Source organism: Triticum dicoccoides, chromosome 3A (assembly GCF_002162155.2).
Source record: "Triticum dicoccoides isolate Atlit2015 ecotype Zavitan chromosome 3A, WEW_v2.0, whole genome shotgun sequence".
NCBI lineage: Eukaryota > Viridiplantae > Streptophyta > Magnoliopsida > Poales > Poaceae > Triticum > Triticum dicoccoides.
The window spans coordinates 663,700,681-663,722,979 of NC_041384.1; positions in this window are offsets into that span (position 1 = coordinate 663,700,681).

A 22,299-nucleotide genomic window follows, 5' to 3' on the forward strand; every position below is an offset into this window, starting at 1 on the left:
ACCCAAGTACAAGTGCTACCGCCTTGACGACAAGGATACTCTCTTCTTCGAGGATCATATTGTTGTGCCCAAAGGTGACCTTCGTAAAGTGATCATGAATGAGGCTCACAATTCCCTCCTCTCCATCCACCCTGGGAGCACGAAGATGTATCAGGACCTCAAGCAGGCTTATTGGTGGACTCGAATGAAGCGCGCGATTGCTCAGTTCGTGAATGAATGCGATGTCTGCAGAAGAGTGAAGGCAGAACACCAAAGACCAGCTGGTCTCCTCCAACCTCTTTCCATTCCAGAATGGAAGTTTTACCACATTGAGATGGACTTTGTGACTGGGTTTCCAAAGTCCAAACATGGCAATGATGCTATATTCGTTGTCATCGACAAACTCACTAAAGTGGCTCACTTTCTGCCTATCAAAGAGTCAATCATGGCAGCTCAATTGGCGGAACTCTATACCTCTCGAATTGTCTCTCTGCACGGTATTCCACAAGTGATCTCTTCAGACTGTGGCAGCATCTTTACCTCCAAGTTTTGGGATTCTTTTCAGAAGGCCATGTGCACCAACATCCGCTTCAGCACAGCTTTCCATCCTCAAACTAGTGGTCAAGTCGAGCGTGTCAACCAGATTCTTGAAGATATGCTCAGGGCTTGTGTGATCTCCTTCGGCATGAAGTGGGAGGATTGTCTTCCATATGCTGAATTCTCCTACAACAACAGTTTTCAAGCAAGTTCGGGCAAGGCCCCATTCGAAATTCTGTATGGCAAGAAGTGCCGTACCCCTCTCAACTGGTCTGAAACCGGTGAACGTCAGCTTCTCGGTAATGACTTAATCACAGAGGCAGAGGAAATGTGCAAAGTCATTCGAGATAACCTCCAAGCAGCCCAATCCCGCCAAAAGAGCTACTATGATAGTAAGCACCGTGATTTGGCTTCCGAGATCGAAGATCATGTTTACCTCCGCGCCTCTCCAATGAAAGGTACTCGTCGCTTCGGTATCAAAGGGAAGCTTACCCCTAGATACGTGGGACCTTTCAAGATCTTCAGCAAGAGAGGCGACCTCGCCTATCAACTCGAGCTTCCTTCAAACTTTGCAAATGTGCATGACGTGTTCCATGTCTCTCAGCTCCGAAAGTGCTTCAAGACTCCTGACCGCACTGTCAACTTCGAAGACATTGAGCTCCAAGAAGATCTCTCTTATCGTGAGCACCCCGTTGCAATTCTTGAAGAGACTGAACGCAAGAATCGCAACAAGTCAATCAAATTCCTCAAAGTCAAGTGGTCACACCATTCCGACCGAGAAGCCACCTGGGAACGCGAGGATAACCTCCGTTCTGAATACCCGACATTCTTTTAGTCCTAGATCTCGGGACGAGATCCTTTCGTAGTGGTGGAGTGTTGTAACACCCCGGATATGATTTACCTAATATGTAATCCAACTCTTGCCATTTCCGGCGTTAAGTTATTTTATTTTCTCGGGTTCGAGTTCTTGTCTCCGTGTGTTGTTGTCGTTGTCATGCATCTCATATCATATCATCATGTGCATTGCATTTGCATACGTGTTCATCTCATGCATCCGAGCTTTTTCCCCGTTGTCCATTTTGCATTCCGGCGCTCCGTTCTCCTCCGGTGGTCATTTCTACCTTTCTTTCGTGTGTGGGGATTAAACATTTCCGGATGGGACCGAGACTTGCCAAGCGGCCTTGGTTTACTACCGATAGACCGCCTGTCAAGTTTCGTACGATTTGGACTTCGTTTGATGCTCCAACGGTAAACCGAGGAACCGAAAAGGTCTCGTGTGTGTTGCAGCCCAACACCCCTCCATTTTGACCCAAAACCCACCAAAACCCTCTCCATCATCTAGAGCGTTCGATCGTGATCGCGTGGCCGAAAACCGCACCTCATTTGGACTCTCCTAGCTCCCTCCATGCCTATTTAAAGACCACCCTCTCGAAATTCCGGATCCCCTCCTTCCAAACCCTAGCCCCGCTCCTCTCCAGTCGCCGGACATGTCCGAAACCTAGCCGGACACGTCCACCTCCGGCCCGCGCCAATTGCATCTCGACACGTGTCGCGCGGGAGCCCCATATCACCGCCGCCGCCCGAGGCCCGCCAGGCCCGCTCGGGGCCCCCAAGGCCCACGTAGCCCCACCGCCTCCATCCCGCGCCGCGCCGCCTCTCCCTCGCACCCGGCCGCCGGCGCTGCCGCGTGCCATTGCCGGGAGCTCGCCGCCCTTTGCCGAGGCCCCGTGACGCCGCCTCCTCGCCGGCCGGCACCCCTCGTCGCCCCGGCGCCGCCCCACCGCGAGCCGCCAACCTCCTCCGGCCGTCTCCGACCTCCCCGACGCCGCCCCGCACCGGATCCGCCGCCTCCGCGTCCACTCCGGCGGCCCATCTCCATTTCCGGCCATCTTCGGCGTCCGTGCAACTACAGTGCCAGATCTGGATCCCGAAGGGTTGACTTTCCCCAAAACCCTAACTAAATTGCGTTTTTCATTGTGCTATAACTTTGCATCCGTAGCTCCGTTTTGGGCATATAGCATACCGAAATGTTCGTCTCAGAGAGCACATCATTTCATCTCATTGCATCATTTTCATTTGAGTTCATCTTGATGCCCGAAATGCTGTTGGAAGAGTGTTATTTGGGATAATTGTCAGATTTGCTGCTCCAATTAGATATTTGTCATTTTTGCCATGATTATTGTGTGCATGATATGCCCCTAAGCTCTACATGAGTTTTGTTATATGCTTTGCCATCTATCCAGAGGTGCAACCCATGTATTTTTGTGATGTGTGTGGTGACTAGCACAAACTTGCAAAGTGGAGCATTCGTTATTGCTGATTTCAGGGACTTAGCAAAGTGGAGCAACCCACTTAGCAATGTCCTTGATCTGTTCATTTCAATATGCCATATGTTCATGTTGTTTCCTAGTGATCTGTGCCTCTTTTGAGGATGATCAGTAAGGATGTTTTGTTATTCTTGTAGTGCTCTATCCACCCATGTCTTTGTTTGCAATTATGGAGCAACCTAGCTTGAGTCAATCGAGCTCTATTTTTGCTATTTCACGAATCTGGGCAGATTGTCTACTTGTTAGCGATTTTGCCGAGGATGTTTTAGTTGATCCGTGCATGCTATGTTATTGTTCTTGCCATGTCTAGCTTGTATAATGTGTATTCTTGATGGGTGTATGCTTAGATTTTCATGACATGCTCTGTAGTGAGTGCATCGAGCTCGTAAAGATGCCTACTTGATATCTGATTTGCATGCTCCAGTTTTCCACTAAGTCTGTGATCTGATTATGTTTTTGCCAAGGTCACATGCTTGCAAATGTATTTTCTGATCCCTTTTGGCTCAAGATCACTAAGGGACTTTTGTTAAGCTCTTTGATTAGCTCCATGCAATGCTTTACTTTGCCATGTTCAGGCCCTGTAGCATATAGTTTTCATGCTCCAAAGTGTGCTACCTGATCTAAAATTCCAGACAAGTGTTAATTTCACTAAGTCTGAAATCTTTTTACCAAATGCACTTTTGCCATGCTTGTTTGAACCTGTTAATGGATGAATTGGCCGTAGCTCAGTGTTCCTCTTTTGTTAAGCATCATGAATGGATCACTTCCATGTATTTTTTTGCCATGTTTGAGTGCTGTAGCATGTTCATCTTGTTGCATTTAAATGGCTACTTGCTGTATATCGCAGACCGGTGCCATATTTGAATTGCTTGCCATTTCCAAACCGTGACTCCGATTCCGGCGTACTTTATATCGTTTTCAAGCGATTTTGTATCACCTTTCCAGTGACACACTTGGATTTCCAAGTTGAGGCCAGGTTCATTCATTCCTTGTCAAATCTTGCATATGCATCACATATCGCATCCCGCATAACATACCATGTTTGCATCATGTTGTTTGAGCTTTGCACGTGGTTGATTATGTCCTTGTTGCTTGTTTGTCTTGTTTGGGTAGAGCCGGGAGACGAGTTCGCTAACTAGGATCCCGTTGAGTTTGCTTTCGAGGATCCTGTTAACTTTGATAGCTTTGCAGGCAAGATGATCATACCCTCGAAATCACTTCTATCTTTGCCTTGCTAGATGCTCGCTCTTTTGCTATGACTATGCTACGATGCCTACCACTTGCTTATCATGCCTCCCTATTTGCCATGTCAAACCTCTAACCCTCCATGTCCTAGCAAACCGTTGATTGGCTATGTTACCGCTTTGCTCAGCCCCTCTTATAGCATTGCTAGTTGCAGGTGAAGATTGGAGGCCGTTCTTTATTGGAACATTATTTACTTATTGGGATATCATTATATTATCTTGTTATCTTAATGCATCTATATACTTGGTAAAGGGTGGAAGGCTCGGCCTCTCGCCTAGTGTTTTGTTCCACTCTTGCCGCCCTAGTTTCCGTCATATCGGTGTTATGTTCTCGGATTTTTGCGTTCCTTACGCGGTTGGGTGATAAGGGGAACCCCTTGATAGTTCGCCTTGATTAAAGCTTTTCCAGCAATGCCCAACCTTGGTTTTACCATTTTCCACCTAGCCTCTTTTTCCCTTGGGTTTCCAGAGCCCGAGGGTCATCTTATTTTAAACCCCCCCGGGCCAGTGCTCCTCTAAGTGTTGGTCCAAACAGAGCCACTTGCAGCGCCACCTCGGGGCAACTCGAGGGTTGGTTTTAGTTGCACGTAGTGTTCATCTGAGTGTGCCCTGAGAACGAGATATGTGCAGCTCCTATCGGGATTTGTCGGCACATTCGGGCAGTGTTGCTGGATTTGTTTTAACTTGTCGAAGTGTCTTGTAGAACCGGGATACCGAGTCTGATCGGAATGTCTCGGGAGGAGGTCTATTCCTTCGTTGACCGTGAGAGCTTGTCATGGGCTAAGTTGGGACTCCCCTGCAGGGATTTGAACTTTCGAAAGCCGTGCCCATGGTTATGGGCAGATGGGAATTTGTTAATGTCTGGTTGTAGATAACTTGAACCTTAACTTAATTAAAATGAATCAACTGTGTGAGTTACCGTGATGGTCTCTTCTCGGCGGAGTCCGGGAAGCGAACACGGTGTTAGAGTAATGCTTGCCGTAGGTTGTTCTCTAGTTGTTCGTTCGCGCTTTGCCTTCTCTTCTCGCTCTCTTTTGCGAACAGGTTAGCCACCATATATGCTAGTCGCTTGCTGCAGCTCCACATATTGTACCTTGCCTTACCTATAAGCTTAAATAGTCTTGATCTCGAGGGCGAGATTGCTGAGTCCCTGTGGCTCACAGATTACTTCCAAACCAGATGCAGGGCCTGATGACTCTGTTCCAGATGACGCGCTTGAGCTCAAGTGAGAGTTCGACGAGGACTCACACCGTTACTATGTGTCTTTCCCTGATGATCAGTAGTGGTGCCCAGTTGGGGCGATCGGGACCGTGTCGCATGTTGTGTTTATCTTTTATTTTGGCGCCATAGTCGGGCCATGAGTGATTGGTTGATGTAATGCTATTTATGTACTTTGATTGACGTGGCGAGTGTAAGACAACTATGTATCTCTCCTTTTATTATCTATATATTATATGGGATGTTGTGAAGATTGCCTAACTTGCGACATTGCTTTCAATGCGGTTATGCCTCTAAGTCGTGCCTCGACACGTAGGAGATATAGCCGCATCGACAGTGTTACAGCTTGCAAGGCTTATAGTGATGTGCATTACCGAGAGGGCCTAGAGATACCTCTCCGACAATCAGAGTGACAAATCCTAATCTCGATCTATGCCAACTCAACAAACACCATCGGAGAGACCTGTAGAGCATCTTTATAATCACCCAGTTATGTTGTGATGTTTGATAGCACACTAAGTGTTCCTCCGGTATTTGGGAGTTGCATAATCTCATAGTCATAGGAACATGCATAAGTCATGAAGAAAGCAATAGCAATAAAGTAAACGATCATAGTGCTAAGCTAACGGATGGGTCTAGTCCATCACATCATTCTCTAATGATTTGACCCTGTTCATCAAATGACAACACATGTCCATGGCTAGGAAACTTAACCATCTTTGATTAACGAGCTAATCAAGTAGAGGCATACTAGGGACACTCTGATTGTCTATGTATTCACACATGTACTAAGTTTCCGGTTAATACAACTGTAGCATGAATAATAAATATTTATCATGATATAAGGAAATATAAATAACAACTTTATTATTGCCTCTAGGGCATATTTCCTTCAGTCTCCCACTTGCACTAGAGTCAATAATCTAGTTCAGACCGTCATGCGATTTCACACTAATAGTTTACATCTTTATGTGATTAGTTCACATCTTCATGTGACTAATACCCTAAGGGTTTACTAGAGTCAATAATCTAGTTCACATTGCTATGTTATTAACACCCAAAGAGCGATCATGTTTTTCTTGTGAGAGAAATTTAGTGTACGGGTATGCAATATTCAGATCCGTACGTATTTTGCAAAGTTCTATGTCTACAATACTCTGCACGGAGCCACTCTAGCTAATTGCTCCCACTTTCAATATGTATCTAGATCGAGACTTAGAGTCATCTAGATTGGTGTAAAAAGCTTCCATCGACGTAACTCTTTATGACGAACTCTTTTATCACCTCCATAACCGAGAAATATTTTCTTAGTCCTCTAAGGATAATTTTGACCGCTGTCCAGTGATCTATTCCTAGATCACTATTGTACTCCCTTTCCAAAATCATGCTAAGGTATACAATAGGTCTGGTACACAGCATAGCATACTTTATAGAACCTATGACCGAGGCATAGGAAATGACTTTTCATTCTCTTTCTATTTTCTATCGTGGTCGGGTTTTGTGTCTTTACTCAACTTCACACCTTGCAACACAGGCAAGAACACCTTCTTTGACTGTTCCATTTGGAACTACTTCAAAAACTTGTCAAGGTATGTACTCATTGAAAAAAATCTTATCAAGCGTCTTGATCCATCTCTATAGATCTTGATGCTCAACTTGTAAGCAACTTCACTGAGGTCTTTCTTTGAAAAAACTCCTTTCAAACACTCCTTTATGCTTTCCAGAAAATTCTACATCATTTCCGATCAACAATATGTCACTCACATATACTTATTAGAAAGGCCGTAGTGCTCCCACTCACTTTCTTGTAAATACAGGCTTCACCGCAAATCTGTATAAAACTATATGCTTTGATCAACTAATCGAAGCGTATATTCCAACTCCGAGATGCTTGCACCAGTCCATAGATGGATCACTAGAGCTTGCACACTTTGTTAACACCTTTAGGATTGACAAAACCTTCTAGTTGCACCATATACAACTCTTTTTTTAATAATTCCATTAAGGAATGTAGTTTTGATATCCATTTGCCAGATTTCACAAAATGTGGCAACTGCTAACATGATTCAGACACACTTTTAAGCATCGACACGAGTGAGAAAATCTCATCGTAGTCAACACCTTGAACTTGTCGAAAACCCTTTGCGACAATTCGAGCTTTGTAGATAGTAACACTACTATCAGCGTCTGTCTTCCTCTTGAAGGTCCATTTATTTTCAATGGCTTGCCGATCATCGGGCAAGTCAATCAAAGTCCATACTTTGTTCTTTATACATGGATCCCATCTCAGATTTCATGGCCTCAAGCCATTTTGCAAAATTTGGGCTCATCATCGCTTCCTCATAGTTCGTAGGTTCGTCATGGTCAAGTAACATGAACTCCAGAACAGGATTACCGTACCACTCTGGTGCGGAATGTACTCTGATTGACCTACAAGCTTCGGTAGTAACTTGATCGGAAGTTTCATGATCATCATCATTAACTTCCTCACTAATTGGTGTAGGCATCACTGGAACTAATTTCAGTGATGAGCTACTTTCCAATATGAGAGAAGGTACAATTACCTCATCAAGTTCTACTTTTCTCCCACTCACATCTTTCGAGAGAAACTCCTTCTCTAGAAAGGATCCATTCTAAGCAACGAATATCTTGCTTTCGGATCTGTGATAGAAGGTGTACCCAACAGTCTCCTTTGGGTATCCTATGAAGACGCATTTCTCCAATTTGGGTTCGAGCTTATCAGGTTGAAGCTTTTTCACATAAGCATCGTAGCCCCAAATTTTAAGAAATGACAACTTAGTTTTTTTGCCAAACCACAAATCATATGGCGTCGTCTCAGCAGATTTAGATGGTGCCCTATTTAATGTGAATGCAACTGTCTCTAATGCATAAACCCCATAGTGATAAATCGGTAAGAGACATCATAGATCGCACCATATCTAATAAAGTACGGTTATGACGTTCGGACACACCATTACGCTGTTGTGTTCCAGGTGGCGTGAGCTGCGAAACTATTCCACATCGTTTCAAATGAAGACTAAACTCGTAACTCAAATATTTGTCTCCATGATCAGATCGTAGAAACTTTATTTTCTTGTTACGATGATTTTCCACTTCACTATGAAATTCTTTGAACTTTTCAAATGTTTCAGACTTATGTTTCATCAATAGTACAAAAAATATACACTTCCGTGATGATACGTGTTTGTCACAGTAGGTCACGTTTTCTGCCGTGCATGTACATTTATGACAGAATCAAGATAGTCATACCTATGCTGTCGTAGAAAGTGTTCCATGACATTACCAAAATTATCATCATGGAAGTTTCCACTTCCATGACAATAAATCACGCGTCATAGAAGTGCTTTCGTCAAGGGTGACCGACACGTGGCATCCACCGTAACGGGACGCTGTTAAGCTATCAGGTCCGGTTTTGGATCGGATAACCCGTTAACAGGCCGGACCAATGGGAATTTTCCACATGTAAAATTCTCATTGACTGGAGGAAACACGTGTCGGCTCATCATTCAGATAGATGTCATCCACTCATTGGACAGGAGGCGCTATGATATGTCGACACATGGCGCGGCCCAACGAGGGCTATTCCGGTGAAAAGGACGGCCCAGCTAAAGGCCCACCATGTTTTTCCAGACACTAGTGGGCTGGCCCGTTAATAGCGTGCCATGTTTTGGGTCAAATTGAGGCCCATACCAGATCAGGCCCGTTCACAGCCTGTCGTGTTTTGGGCCAAATTACGGCCCATATAGGATCAGGCCCGTTCACAGCCTGCCTTGTTTTAGGCCAAATTACGGTCCACATTGGATCAGGCCCGTTAACAAGCCACTGTTCTTTTGGGCCCATACTAAGACAAGTTTATATTTTAGCCTGTTAAATGCCCGTTTACCAGTTCGGCCCAATAATAGTCTTGGCCTGTTAGCGGCCCATGGTGCATCTGGGACGTTGTCGACCCAGTTTAACTTTAGGCCATTTAATGGCCCATGCAGAAACTGGGCTATTTCTTGTCCGAAGTAACTTTAGGCCTCTTAACAGTCCGTAGACTTCGTAGATAAATTTCAGCCCAACTGGCCTATAGGCCTGTTAATGGCCCGTGTAACAGTTGGGCCTATTACAACCCGCGTTGAATCTGGCCTGCTTACAGCCCATCTGATAATGGCCCATGACACTTTTAGGCCTATGGCCTGCGTATATACCAGCCTGCTTAAAGCCCATAATTTTATTGGGCCAAACAGGCCTGAGATATATTTCGGCCTCTTAATTGCTCATCCTATTTAGGCCAAACATGGGCCTTAGGTAGTTTCGTCCTGTATTGGCCCATGATTTTTTCGGCTCAACGCTAGCCCAATCTAGGTTTTAGCCTATTAAAAGCCCATGGTATTCTCTGGCCTAGCTGGACAGAACTTTACTCGGCCTGTAAAAGGCGGGAAACAACTATAGGTTTAGACCTGCTAATGGCCCAAGATGATTATAGGCCTAGGTTTTGTCCCATATGAGTAACGGGTCGGCCTGAAGATTGACAACACTGAGATCCACTGAACCTTCCGGCCTAAATTACAGCACACCGACCAAGAATAAACCTAGACTATACAACAAAGAAATTACAACATATTACATCCCCTCGGCATCAAAGTTCACCGCCAGTGATAATAAAGGGCAACCAAACAGTAGATTACATAAACTGGGCATGTCGCCACCAGTGGAAGTTAACAGGCGGACAAAATAATAGACAGAACCGACAACACTTCAACACAGTTCAAGAAAGGTTAGCCCGACCTAGGAGTTGCAGCGCAAGCAGCTTAGCAACCTGATGAGACTGCGCTTCTTTAGCGCTCATATCCACCAACTTAAGCTGCATAGCATCAATAAACGTCCTATACTTATGGTTAATCTTGCATAGAGATTGGAGTTCCAGTTTTATTTGAGTGAAAGCATGTATTTTTGCTTGAATTTCAGACTGAAGAAGTCGAACAGATTCAAGTGGCGACTTCATCGAGCTTGTGTCACTAAGTAAGTTTGACACTACTTCAAGTTGTGACTTCATGGTTGTATCCCTACCCTCAATATGTGTTGCCTTCTCCTCTATAATATGTGTTAGAGGGACAAACAATGGGTTCGTCTCACTATCATTGTGGAAGTTCTTCCTAGCAGCAGTGTTGTCACCCTGAAAGAGAAACAGGTAGGTAGATAACAGGTTTTGCACGTATAAGCATCAGCGCTGTCAATTCATCTCATTTCTTTGTTAGAAATAAAGAGACATGGTTTAAAATAGCATTAACATAATAGGCATTTTTCATAGTTAAGACGGCAGGAAATGGCATTGTGCAGGAGCGCCCAGCTTCACCAGCCCACTGGATTACAGATCAAGAACACAAGCATAGATGTAGTTCTAAACAACGTATAAGCATGAATGGTGAGTGCACTGTCAATTTATACCATTTCAGATTGGTAAATAAAGATACACGATTTAAATAACATTAATATAATATGGCATTGTTCATAGTTGAGACATAGCAGGATATGACATTGTGCTGTTGTTGGTAGTCTCACCACACCACTGGATTACAGATCAAGAACACAAGCATACACATAGTGCTAAAGAAGATAACTTGCTATGTTTAGTTTAATTTACATGGTATGAATAAGGAACTAGATTGTACAACTAAAGACTGAAATTGAGAAGGACAAACTTATGTTTATCTACTTCTACTTTGTAAACTTTGAATAAGAAATTTGATGTAGACGACAAAAATAAACAGCATTTGCACTCATAGCTATCCAAATATGAACATCAAAGTTTGAAGGCTGGAGGAGGACAAACTTACATTAGTAGTGAAGATAGGCTCTATAAAGGCCTTGTCCATATTGATGGGGGGGGGATTCAAGAAGTTTACCGCACACTCTTCTTCAAGAGTATTGCGTTTATTCTACATTTTGTTAAGAGTAAATATAGATGTGAAAATATAGGAACAAATGGCAATTATTTAACTTAAGATGCAGAGTACAAATGTAAATACATCATATAGGCAGAAGGCACTGGCAAGAGCAATGCGGAGCTAAACTTCCTTAGTAACATTGGTTTTATTCAATATTTTGGCAAGAGTAAATGTAGATCTGATGTGTAGAAAAATGGAGGACAAGGGAAAATAAGCTGCAAAGGTACATGAAGAAATATCTGACAAATATAAGTACAGTGATGAAGGATAATAGATACTTACAAGAACAATGCAGAACTAAATTTCTTCATAGGCATTGGGTTTATTCTACATTAATTTAAGCATTAATATAGATCTGATAATTTGGAGCGAACAGTGGATAAGAAAGCTATAACGCACAATGATGTCACATAATCCACCAGGTATGAATGTAAGGACAGTGATAGGATAGTATGTACTCACAAGAGCGGAGCAGCGACCAACATAGTTGCGATATCCTAGGTTTTGCGGCGCTGGTTCTATCACCAATATATGTCGGGTGCTATGTGATTTCTCCGGTAGCACCATCTTTTTCAAGGACTTTGCTTGTACTCCTTTAGGTTTTGCAATCACCCTCTTCCTTTTGGATGTCTGAAACACAAGAACAACATTTGAATGGAAAAACATGGTATGACGACAAATGGAATAGGTGTTGATAATGGATGGGCATGGCATCTTCACATATATCATGAGTAAACTAAGAAGATGGCGGTGCAACAAAGAAAAAGAAATGCAAGACACCTTATGCAAGATTTGTGCAACCAATAAAACCTTGCCAAATTAGAACATGCACCTTATTGGGTGAACAGGATAGGCCATCTTCCTTTGACTCCTTGAGCGCAGAATAGTCATTAGGATCATATTCTGAATATGAATCTATAGGTCGGGAGCATGTGGGTTTCATTGCTTCCACAATGGACCTCAATCCCTTGATGCCAAGTTTGTTACCCAATGAACTGTTCTGCAATGTTCTTCTGATGTGCGCATTCTTATATTCATTGTGATTACGTACAATATCTGTAAAGCATGAAAACATAAATAGTAGTGATATTATCTTTGTAATGCAGAGGATATTGTAATATAATAGAGGCTCCCTGTAAACTCTTGTGTGCTATCACTGGATTCTGATGAGAAAGCCCATGTGTGCTGTAATATGGTGAGTAGATTAATATAATCTGGCACAACTACACAAAAAAATAAGCTCCCTGTTGGGGGCCCCAGATGTAAGGATAGTTGGCAGATGATAGGTTCATAATATATTGTATAGAAAGTTTATTGCCAAACCATGATAACGAGAGGGCAGAGCCAGTAGGCAGATCGTAGTGTAGATAATAGGGTACACCATAACCACCATAAATAAATCGGGAAAGCAGAACTGGCTGGAAAACATAGGGTTTTGCCGCTACTAATATGCAGCCTATCGATCACCCACAGTCCAGCTCTATTCATCTGAAGGTGCATAGCTATTACTATCAGTTAATCTATCAAAGATTGCACGTCTCCCACCATTTTCGGGGTATTATGGCAGACCAACTCGAAGTGCGAAATCATTTAGCAGAACTGGCCCAGTAGAGGTGTCGACTGCATATGTCCCTGCTCCCCTTCCCGACAAGGAACATACTGTGCTTACTAAAGGAGAACAAAAGAGGAACATGTTAAAGAACAGAAGAGGAAGCATATTCTGCATGTCTGCATGCAAGTCACGTGACTTTTGTCATTTGGTGAGTCGACCATTTCAGGCGGTTGGATGAAGATCCTATGTCTCCTAACCCTTCTTCTTCCTCGTCTCTGATTCTTCCCATATAGAACACCGCACGGGCCGCTGGCCGAACCACCGGCCCCGACCCCCCGCCCTCCCCTGAACCGCCCCCACCGCTTGTGTTCCTTCGCCACCACCACCCCCACCCCCGCCCCCACCCACGTCGAGTTTTCTTCGTTCCATGAGGCCCCACCGCCGCCCCCACAACCACCGTCCCCACATGAGCCCCTTCATTCACACCGGCGAACTCCGGCGAGCTCTGAAAAATCGACTGGCCCAATTTTGAAATTTAGTACTATCATTTAACTAGTGTGGAGGGAAAACCATAAGCATTGTGAGTATAGTGTTGAGCGTGCCATGGAGGATCTGAAAGTGCAAACCAGACAAAGGCAACTTCGCAACCAATGTTTGCTTTCAACTAGCAAGTAAGTGATGGACAAGAAAATCATAGTAAAGCAGTGGCGATCTATTTTCTTGCTACGATAAATAAGTTGAGCAGATATGAAAGAGTACCGCCCTGGTGCGGCGCCGTGTATGCATCTGCTGAGAATTTGACGGTGATGCGGTAGTGATGGCCGTTGGCGGCATGGAAGTAGGTCTAGGAGGGTAGACAGTGGCGGCAGGGCGCGATGGACGAGACGGTCGTAGGAGCGGCGCCGACAAGGTGGACGGCGGTGGGGATGAAGCAAGAGGACGGGATGCAAGGATCCCGGTCCGAAGTCGTGGATGAGAGAGATCGATCTCTTATAATGGACGACGGCGTCGGGGTATCAGCTTCGGCATGGTGGAGGAGGACGGCGGTGGATGGGGTGGCGAACAGAGGAGGCTTGGGTGGAGAGGCTATTGTGGCGCCCATGGAGTACGAATGGGGAAATGGAGGGAGAGAGGAAGGGCGAACCATGTCTTTAGGGCACACTTGTCCCAAATGCGAGGAAATTTACAAACTTAGCCCCCGTTTAAAATTTCCTACATCACAACAATTTTAGTCGTTTGGGGATAGGACGGTAGTCTCGCATACACCGAATATTTGCTGACGAGAGTTTCTTTTTGGCGCCCACCGTGTATGAATTGGGGTGGGAGTCGATTTCGGCCGAGGAGACACTGTGTTTTGGCGCCCACCGTGTATGAATCCGAGAGAGAGGTTCTTATGTCACGTTTGAGTGAAATTACAAACCTACCCCTATGGAAACTTATAGAAATCAAGCCGATAGGCTTTGCGTGCGAGGGATAGGCAGTAATTTCCATCTCACAGATTTTGGTTTCAGGCGGTTACTGCGACTTTCCCCGCTTTGTTCATAATTTTGCAGAGCAGGAGTGCACGTTTACCATGCCAACTCAATTCGAATCTAGTTTGTATTCTATTTTTGTTCGGGTAGGATCCATTTGGGATTCGAATAAAATACTATATACATCATTTTTTATATATACTTTCAAAAACACAACACCCTTTATACATAAATATGATTTACAAATGGCATGATCTCAGATTCATAAGGCTGTTTTCATCTTCATTTGGATTTCCAAATATTAGAAACCACTTTATGTTGAAATACAATGTATGCATTCCTCACTAACTGTCTCCAATTAATGTGTGTTTCATGCGGTTTTTTACTTCTCAAACATGTATAATGTGTTTCACACATGCAACATATAGTGTAATCCCGTTTAGACATTAATTGCATGTAAATCATGCATTGTCTCTAATTAAAGAATCTATGGATCACTAACATTGATAAACTATATAACATTACACGTGTCCCCAAATTCAAATGAATATGCATGTTTGATACACCAATTTGCGTCATGATATTATCAATGTTGTGATCTCCAGTTTAAATATTTGAACCCCCTTTTATCCAGATGTTCATCTCATATAGCTATCACTCATGCTTATATAGGAGTATCTCTCTAGACCTATACGCGTTCATCGTCTCTCGGGTATCTCTTGTGCTACCTGTATGTCGACAATAATATTTTATCTTCACAACACACTAACGGTACTCTCTCCCTCGACCTTCATCACTCTATCTCTCTCTAAGTATATCTCGCTCCCTGCTATGTGGCTCTAACTATGATTCTCCATGTGAAATATCTTTCTCTCACACAAACACAAACTTCGTCTCCCGGGGTCTCATTTCTCTCTACTATTCCCCTGTGTGCCACTCGCACACCCACTCTCACAAAGAGATGTCTTTCGCTCCTTACATATGAGAAGCTACGAGTCTTCCTCTTAAATATCTCTTTCTCACACACAAACACAAACTCTGTCTCCCAGGGTCTCATATCTCTCCACCATTCTCTTGTATGTCGCTCACACACACTCTCTCCCCCCTAGAGATATCTTGCATTCTCTCATATGTCTCTCTAGCTATCTCTCTCGTTGTGAAGTATCTTTCTCTCTTGCAGACACGAAAATCCATCTCTCGGGATCTAATTTCTCTCTGGTATTTGTTTGTATGTGACTCACATGCACACTCTCTCTATCTCTCTCACACCCACACACATAACTCAGCCTTCTGATCCACTCGACTCCTATCTCTAACACACACTAGCTAGCATCTTTATCTTTCTATTTATCTGTTTCTCCATCAACCTTCTTTCTCCCCCTCACTCTTGCTTCCTATCATGCACACTATATATGTTTCTCTCTACATGCAATCAAGTGCCCTCATATTATCGTTCTCTCTCACACACACAACTTCACCCTCTGAACCACCCGGCGGTCATCTCCAAAACTCAAACTAGCCGATGTCCCTCTGGCTAGCATCTCTGTCTCTATATCTATTTGTAGTTTCTCTGTCATAATTTCTTTCTCGCACGCACTCTTGCTTCCTATCACCCACACTATATATGTCTCTCCATACATGCATTTATAGGTTGATCTCTTTTGCACAATCGTTGTGTCTTGCTCCCTCTGCTCTCCATAGATGCATGTGTTGGGTTTCGTAGTAATTTCAAAAAATTTCCTACACACACGCAAGATCATGGTGATGCATAGAAATAAGAGGGGGAGAGTGTGATCTACGTACCCTTGTAGATCGACAACGAAAGCGTTAACTTGGTTGATGTAGTCGTACGTCTCCACGGCCCGACTGATCAAGCACCAAAACTACGGCACCTCCAAGTTCTAGCACACGTTCAGCTCGATGACGATCCCCGGACTCCGATCCAGCAAAGTGTCGGGGAAGAGTTCCGTCAGCATGACGGCGTGGTGACGATCTTGATGTTCTACCGTCGCAGGGCTTCGCCTAAGCACCGCTACAATATTATCGAGGACTATGGTGGAAGGGGGCACCGCACACGGCTAAGAATATGATCACCTGGATCAACTTGTGTGTCTAGGGGTGCCCCTTGCCTCCATATATAAAGGCTCAAAGGGGGGGGGGGCTGGCCAGCCAAGAGGAGGCGCGCCAGGAGGAGTCCTACTCCCTCCGGGAGTAGGACTCCCCCCCTTTCCTAGTTGGAATAGGATTCGCGGAGGGGGGAAAAGAGGAGAGAGAGGAGGAACGGGGGCCGGCCCCCTCTCCTTGTCCTATTCGGACCAAGGGGGGCGGGAGGGGCGTGCGGCCCATCTATGGCCACCTCTCCTCTCTTCCACTAAGGCCCAGTAAGGCCCATATACCTCCCGGGGGGTTCCGGTAACCTCCCGGTACTCCGGTAAAATCCCGATTTCACCCGGAACACTTCCGATATCCAAACATAGGCTTCCAATATATCAATCTTTATGTCTTGACCATTTCGAGACTCCTCGTCATGTCCGTGATCACATCCGGGACTCCGAACAAACTTCAGTACATCAAAATGTATAAACTCATAATATAACTGTCATCGTAACCTTAAGCGTGCGGACCCTACGGGTTCGAGAACAATGTAGACATGACCGAGACATGTCTCCGGTCAATAACCAATAGCGGAACCTAGATGCTCATATTGGCTCCTACATATTATACGAAGATCTTTTATCGGTCAGATTGCATAACAACATACGTTGTTCCCTTTGTCACCGGTATGTTACTTGCCCGAGATTCGATCGTCGGTATCCCATACCTAGTTCAATCTCGTTACCGGCAAGTCTCTTTACTCGTTCCGTAATACATCATCCCGCAACTAACTCATTAGTTGCAATGCTTGCAAGGCTTCAGTGATGTGCATTACCGAGAGGGCCCAGAGATACCTCTCCGACAATCGGAGTGACAAATCCTAATCTCGAAATACGCCAACCCAACATGTACCTTTGGAGACACCTGTAGAGCACCTTTATAATCACCCAGTTACGTTGTGACGTTTGGTAGCACACAAAGTGTTCCTCCGGCAAACGGGAGTTGCATAATCTCATAGTCATAGGAACATGTATATGTCATGAAGAAAGCAATAGCAACATACTAAATGATCGGATGCTAAGCTAATGGAATGGGTCATGTCAATCAGATCATTCAACTAATGATGTGATCCCGTTAATCAAATGACAACTCTTTGTCCATGGTTAGGAAACATAACCATCTTTGATTAACGAGCTAGTCAAGTAGAGGCATACTAGTGACACTCTGTTTGTCTATGTATTCACACATGTATTATGTTTCCGGTTAATACAATTCTAGCATGAATAATAAACTTTTACCATGATATAAGGAAATAAATAATAACTTTATTATTGCCTCTAGGGCATATTTCCTTCAGTCTCCCACTTGCACTAGAGTCAATAATCTAGATTATACTGTAATGATTCTAACACCCATGGAGCCTTGGTGCTGATCATGTTTTGCTCGTGGAAGAGGCTTAGTCAACGGGTCTGCTACATTCAGATCCGTATGTATCTTGCAAATCTCTATGTCTCCCACCTAGACTAGATCCCGGATGGAATTGAAGCGTCTTTTGATGTGCTTGGTTCTTTTGTGAAATCTGGATTCCTTCGCCAAGGCAGTTGCACCAGTATTGTCACAAAAGATTTTCATTGGACCCGATGCACTAGGTATGACACCTTGATCGGATATGAACTCCTTCATCCAGACTCCTTCGTTTGCTGCTTCCGAAGCAGCTATGTACTCCGCTTCACATGTAGATCCCGCCACGACGCTTTGTTTAGAACTGCACCAACTGACAGCTCCACCGTTTAATGTAAACACGTATCCGGTTTGCAATTTAGAATCGTCCGGATCAGTGTCAAAGCTTGCATCAACGTAACCGTTTACGATGAGCTCTTTGTCACCTCCATATACGAGAAACATATCCTTAGTCCTTTTAAGGTACTTCAGGATGTTCTTGACCGTTGTCCAGTGATCCACTCCTGGATTACTTTGGTACCTCCCTGCTAGACTTATAGCAAGGCACACATCAGGTCTGGTACACAGCATTGCATACATGATAGAGCCTATGGCTGAAGCATAGGGAACATCTTTCATTTTCTCTCTATCTTCTGCAGTGGTTGGGCATTGAGTCTGACTCAACTTCACACCTTGTAACACAGGCAAGAACCCTTTCTTTGCTTGATCCATTTTGAACTTCTTCAAAACTTTGTCAAGGTATGTGCTTTGTGAAAGTCCAATTAAGCGTCTTGATCTATCTCTATAGATCTTAATGCCTAATATGTAAGCAGCTTCACCGAGGTCTTTCATTGAAAAACTCTTATTCAAGTATCCCTTTATGCTATCCAGAAATTCTATATCATTTCCAATCAGTAATATGTCATCCACATATAATATCAGAAATGCTACAGAGCTCCCACTCACTTTCTTGTAAAAACAGGCTTCTCCGAAAGTCTGTATAAAACCAAATGCTTTGATCACACTATCAAAGCATTTATTCCAACTCTGAGAGGCTTTCACCAGTCCATAAATGGATTGCTGGAGCTTGCACACTTTGTTAGCTCCCTTTGGATCGACAAAACCTTCTGGTTGCATCATATACAACTCTTCTTCCAGAAATCCATTCAGGAATGCAGTTTTGACATCCATCTGCCAAATTTCATAATCATAAAATGCGGCAATTGCTAACATGATTCGGACAGACTTAAGCATCGCTACAGGTGAGAAGGTCTCATCGTAGTCAATCCCTTGAACTTGCCGAAACCCTTTTGCGACAAGTCGAGCTTTGTAGACAGTAATATTACCGTCGGCGTCAGTCTTCTTCTTGAAGATCCATTTATTCTCAATTGCTTGCCGATCATTGGGCAAGTCAACCAAAGTCCACACTTTGTTCTCATACATGGATCCCATCTCAGATTTCATGGTTTCAAGCCATTTTGCGGAATCTGGGCTCACCATCGCTTCTTCATAGTTCGTAGGTTCATCATGATCTAGCAGCATGACTTCCAGAACAGGATTACCGTACCACTCTGGCGCGGATCTCACTCTGGTTGATCTACAAGGTTCAGTAGTATCTTGTCCCGAAGTTTCATGATCATTATCATTAGCTTCCTCACTAATTGGTGTAGGTGTCACAGAAACAGTTTTCTGTGATGCACTACTTTCCAATAAGGGAGCAGGTACAGTTACCTCGTCAAGTTCTACTTTCCTCCCACTCACTTCTTTCGAGAGAAACTCCTTCTCCAGAATGTTTCCGAACTTAGCAACAAAAGTCTTGCCTTCGGATCTGTGATAGAAGGTGTATACAATAGTCTCCTTTGGATATCCTATGAAGACACATTTCTCCGATTTGGGTTCGAGCTTACCAGGTTGAAGCTTTTTCACATAAGCATCGCAGCCCCAAACTTTCGGAAACGACAACTTTGGTTTCTTGCCAAACCATAGTTCATAAGGCGTCGTCTCAATGGATTTTGATGGTGCCCTATTTAACGTGAATGCAGTCGCCTCCAAGGCATAACCCCAAAACGATAGTGATAAATCAGTAAGAGACATCATAGGTCGCACCATATCTAGTAAAGTACGATTACGACGTTCGGACACACCATTACGCTGTGGTGTTCCGGGTGGCGTGAGTTGCGAAACTATTCCGCATTGTTTCAAATGTACACCAAACTCGTAACTCAAATATTCTCCTCCACGATCAGATCGTAGAAACTTTATTTTCTTGTTACGATGATTTTCAACTTCACTCTAAAATTCTTTGAACTTTTCAAACGTTTCAGACTTATGTTTCATTAAGTAGATATACCCATATCTGCTTAAGTCATCTGTGAAGGTGAGAAAATAACGATATCCGCCACGAGCCTCAATATTCATCGGACCACATACATCTATATGTATGATTTCCAACAAATCTGTTGCTCTCTCCATAGTACCGGAGAACGGCGTTTTAGTCATATTGCCCATGAGGCACGGTTCGCAAGTACCAAGTGATTCATAATCAAGTGGTTCCAAAAGTCCATCAGTATGGAGTTTCTTCATGCGCTTTACACCGATATGACCTAAACGGCAGTGCCACAAATAAGTTGCACTATCATTATCAACTCTGCATCTTTTGGCTTCAACATTATGAATATGTGTGTTACTACTATCGAGATTCAATAAGAATAGACCACTCTTCAAGGGTGCATGACCATAAAAGATATTACTCATATAAATAGAACAACCATTATTCTCTGATTTAAATAAATAACCGTCTCGCATCAAAAAAGATCCAGATATAATGTTCATGCTTAACGCTAGCACCAAATAACAATTATTTAGGTCTAATATTAATCCCGAAGGTAGATGTAGAGGTAGCGTGCCGACCGCGATCACATCGACTTTGGAACTGTTTCCCACACGCATCGTCACCTCGTCCTTAGCCAATCTTCGCTTAATCCGTAGTTCCTGTTTCGAGTTGCAAATATTAGCAATAGAACCAGTATCAAATACCCAGGTGCTACTGCGAGCATTAGTAAGGTACACATCAATAACATGTATATCACATATACCTTTGTTCACCTTGCCATCCTTCTTATCCGCCAAATACTTGGGGAAGTTCTGCTTCCAGTGACCAGTCTGCTTGCAGTAGAAGCACTCAGTTTCAGGCTTAGGTCCAGACTTGGGTTTCTTCTCTCGAGCAGCAACTTGCTTGCTGTTCTTCTTGAAGTTCCCCTTCTTCTTCCCTTTGCCCTTTTTCTTGAAACTAGTGGTCTTGTTGACCATCAACACTTGATGCTCCTTCTTGATTTCTACCTTCGCAGCTTTCAGCATTGCGAAGAGCTTGGGAATAGTCTTATTCATCCCTTGCATATTATAGTTCATCACAAAGCTCTTGTAGCTTGGTGGAAGTGATTGGAGAATTCTATCAATGACGCTATCATCCGGAAGATTAACACCCAGTTGAATCAAGTGATTACAATACCCAGACATCTTGAGTATATGCTCACTGACAGAACTGTTCTCCTCCATCTTGCAGCTATAGAACTTATTGGAGACTTCATATCTCTCAATCCGGGCATTTGCTTGAAATATTAACTTCAACTCCTGGAACATCTCATATGCCCCATGACGTTCAAAACACCGTTGAAGTCCCGGTTCTAAGCCGTAAAGCATGGCACATTGAACTATTGAGTAGTCATCAGCTTTGCTCTGCCAGACGTTCATAACATCTGGTGTTGCTCCAGCAGCAGGCCTGGCACCCAGCGGTGCTTCTAGGACGTAATTCTTCTGTGCAGCAATGAGGATAATCCTCAGTTACGGACCCAGTCCGTGTAATTGCTACCATCATCTTTCAACTTTGCTTTCTCAAGGAATGCATTAAAATTCAACGGAACAACAGCATGGGCCATCTATCTACAATCAAACATACATAAGCAAGATACTATCAGGTACTAAGTTCAAGATAAATTTAGGTTCAATTAATCATATTACTTAAAGAACTCCCACTTAGATAGACATCCCTCTAATCCTCTAAGCGATTACGTGATCCAAGTCAACTAAACCATGTCCGATCATCACGTGAGATGGAGTAGTTTCGTTGGTGAACATCACTATGTTGATCATATCTACTATATGATTCATGCTCGACCTTTCGGTCTCCGTGTTCCGAGGCCATATCTGTATATGCTTCGCTCGTCAAGTATAACCCGAGTATTCCGTGTGTGCAACTGTTTTGCACCCGTTGTATTTGAATGTAGAGCCTATCACACCCGATCATCACGTGGTGTCTCAGCACGAAGAACTTTCACAATGGTGCATGGTGCATACTCAGGGAGAACACTTCTTGATAATTAGTGAGAGATCATCTTGTAATGCTACCGTCAATCAAAGCAAGATAAGATGCATAAAAGATAAACATCACATGCAATCAATATAAGTGATATGATATGGCCATCATCA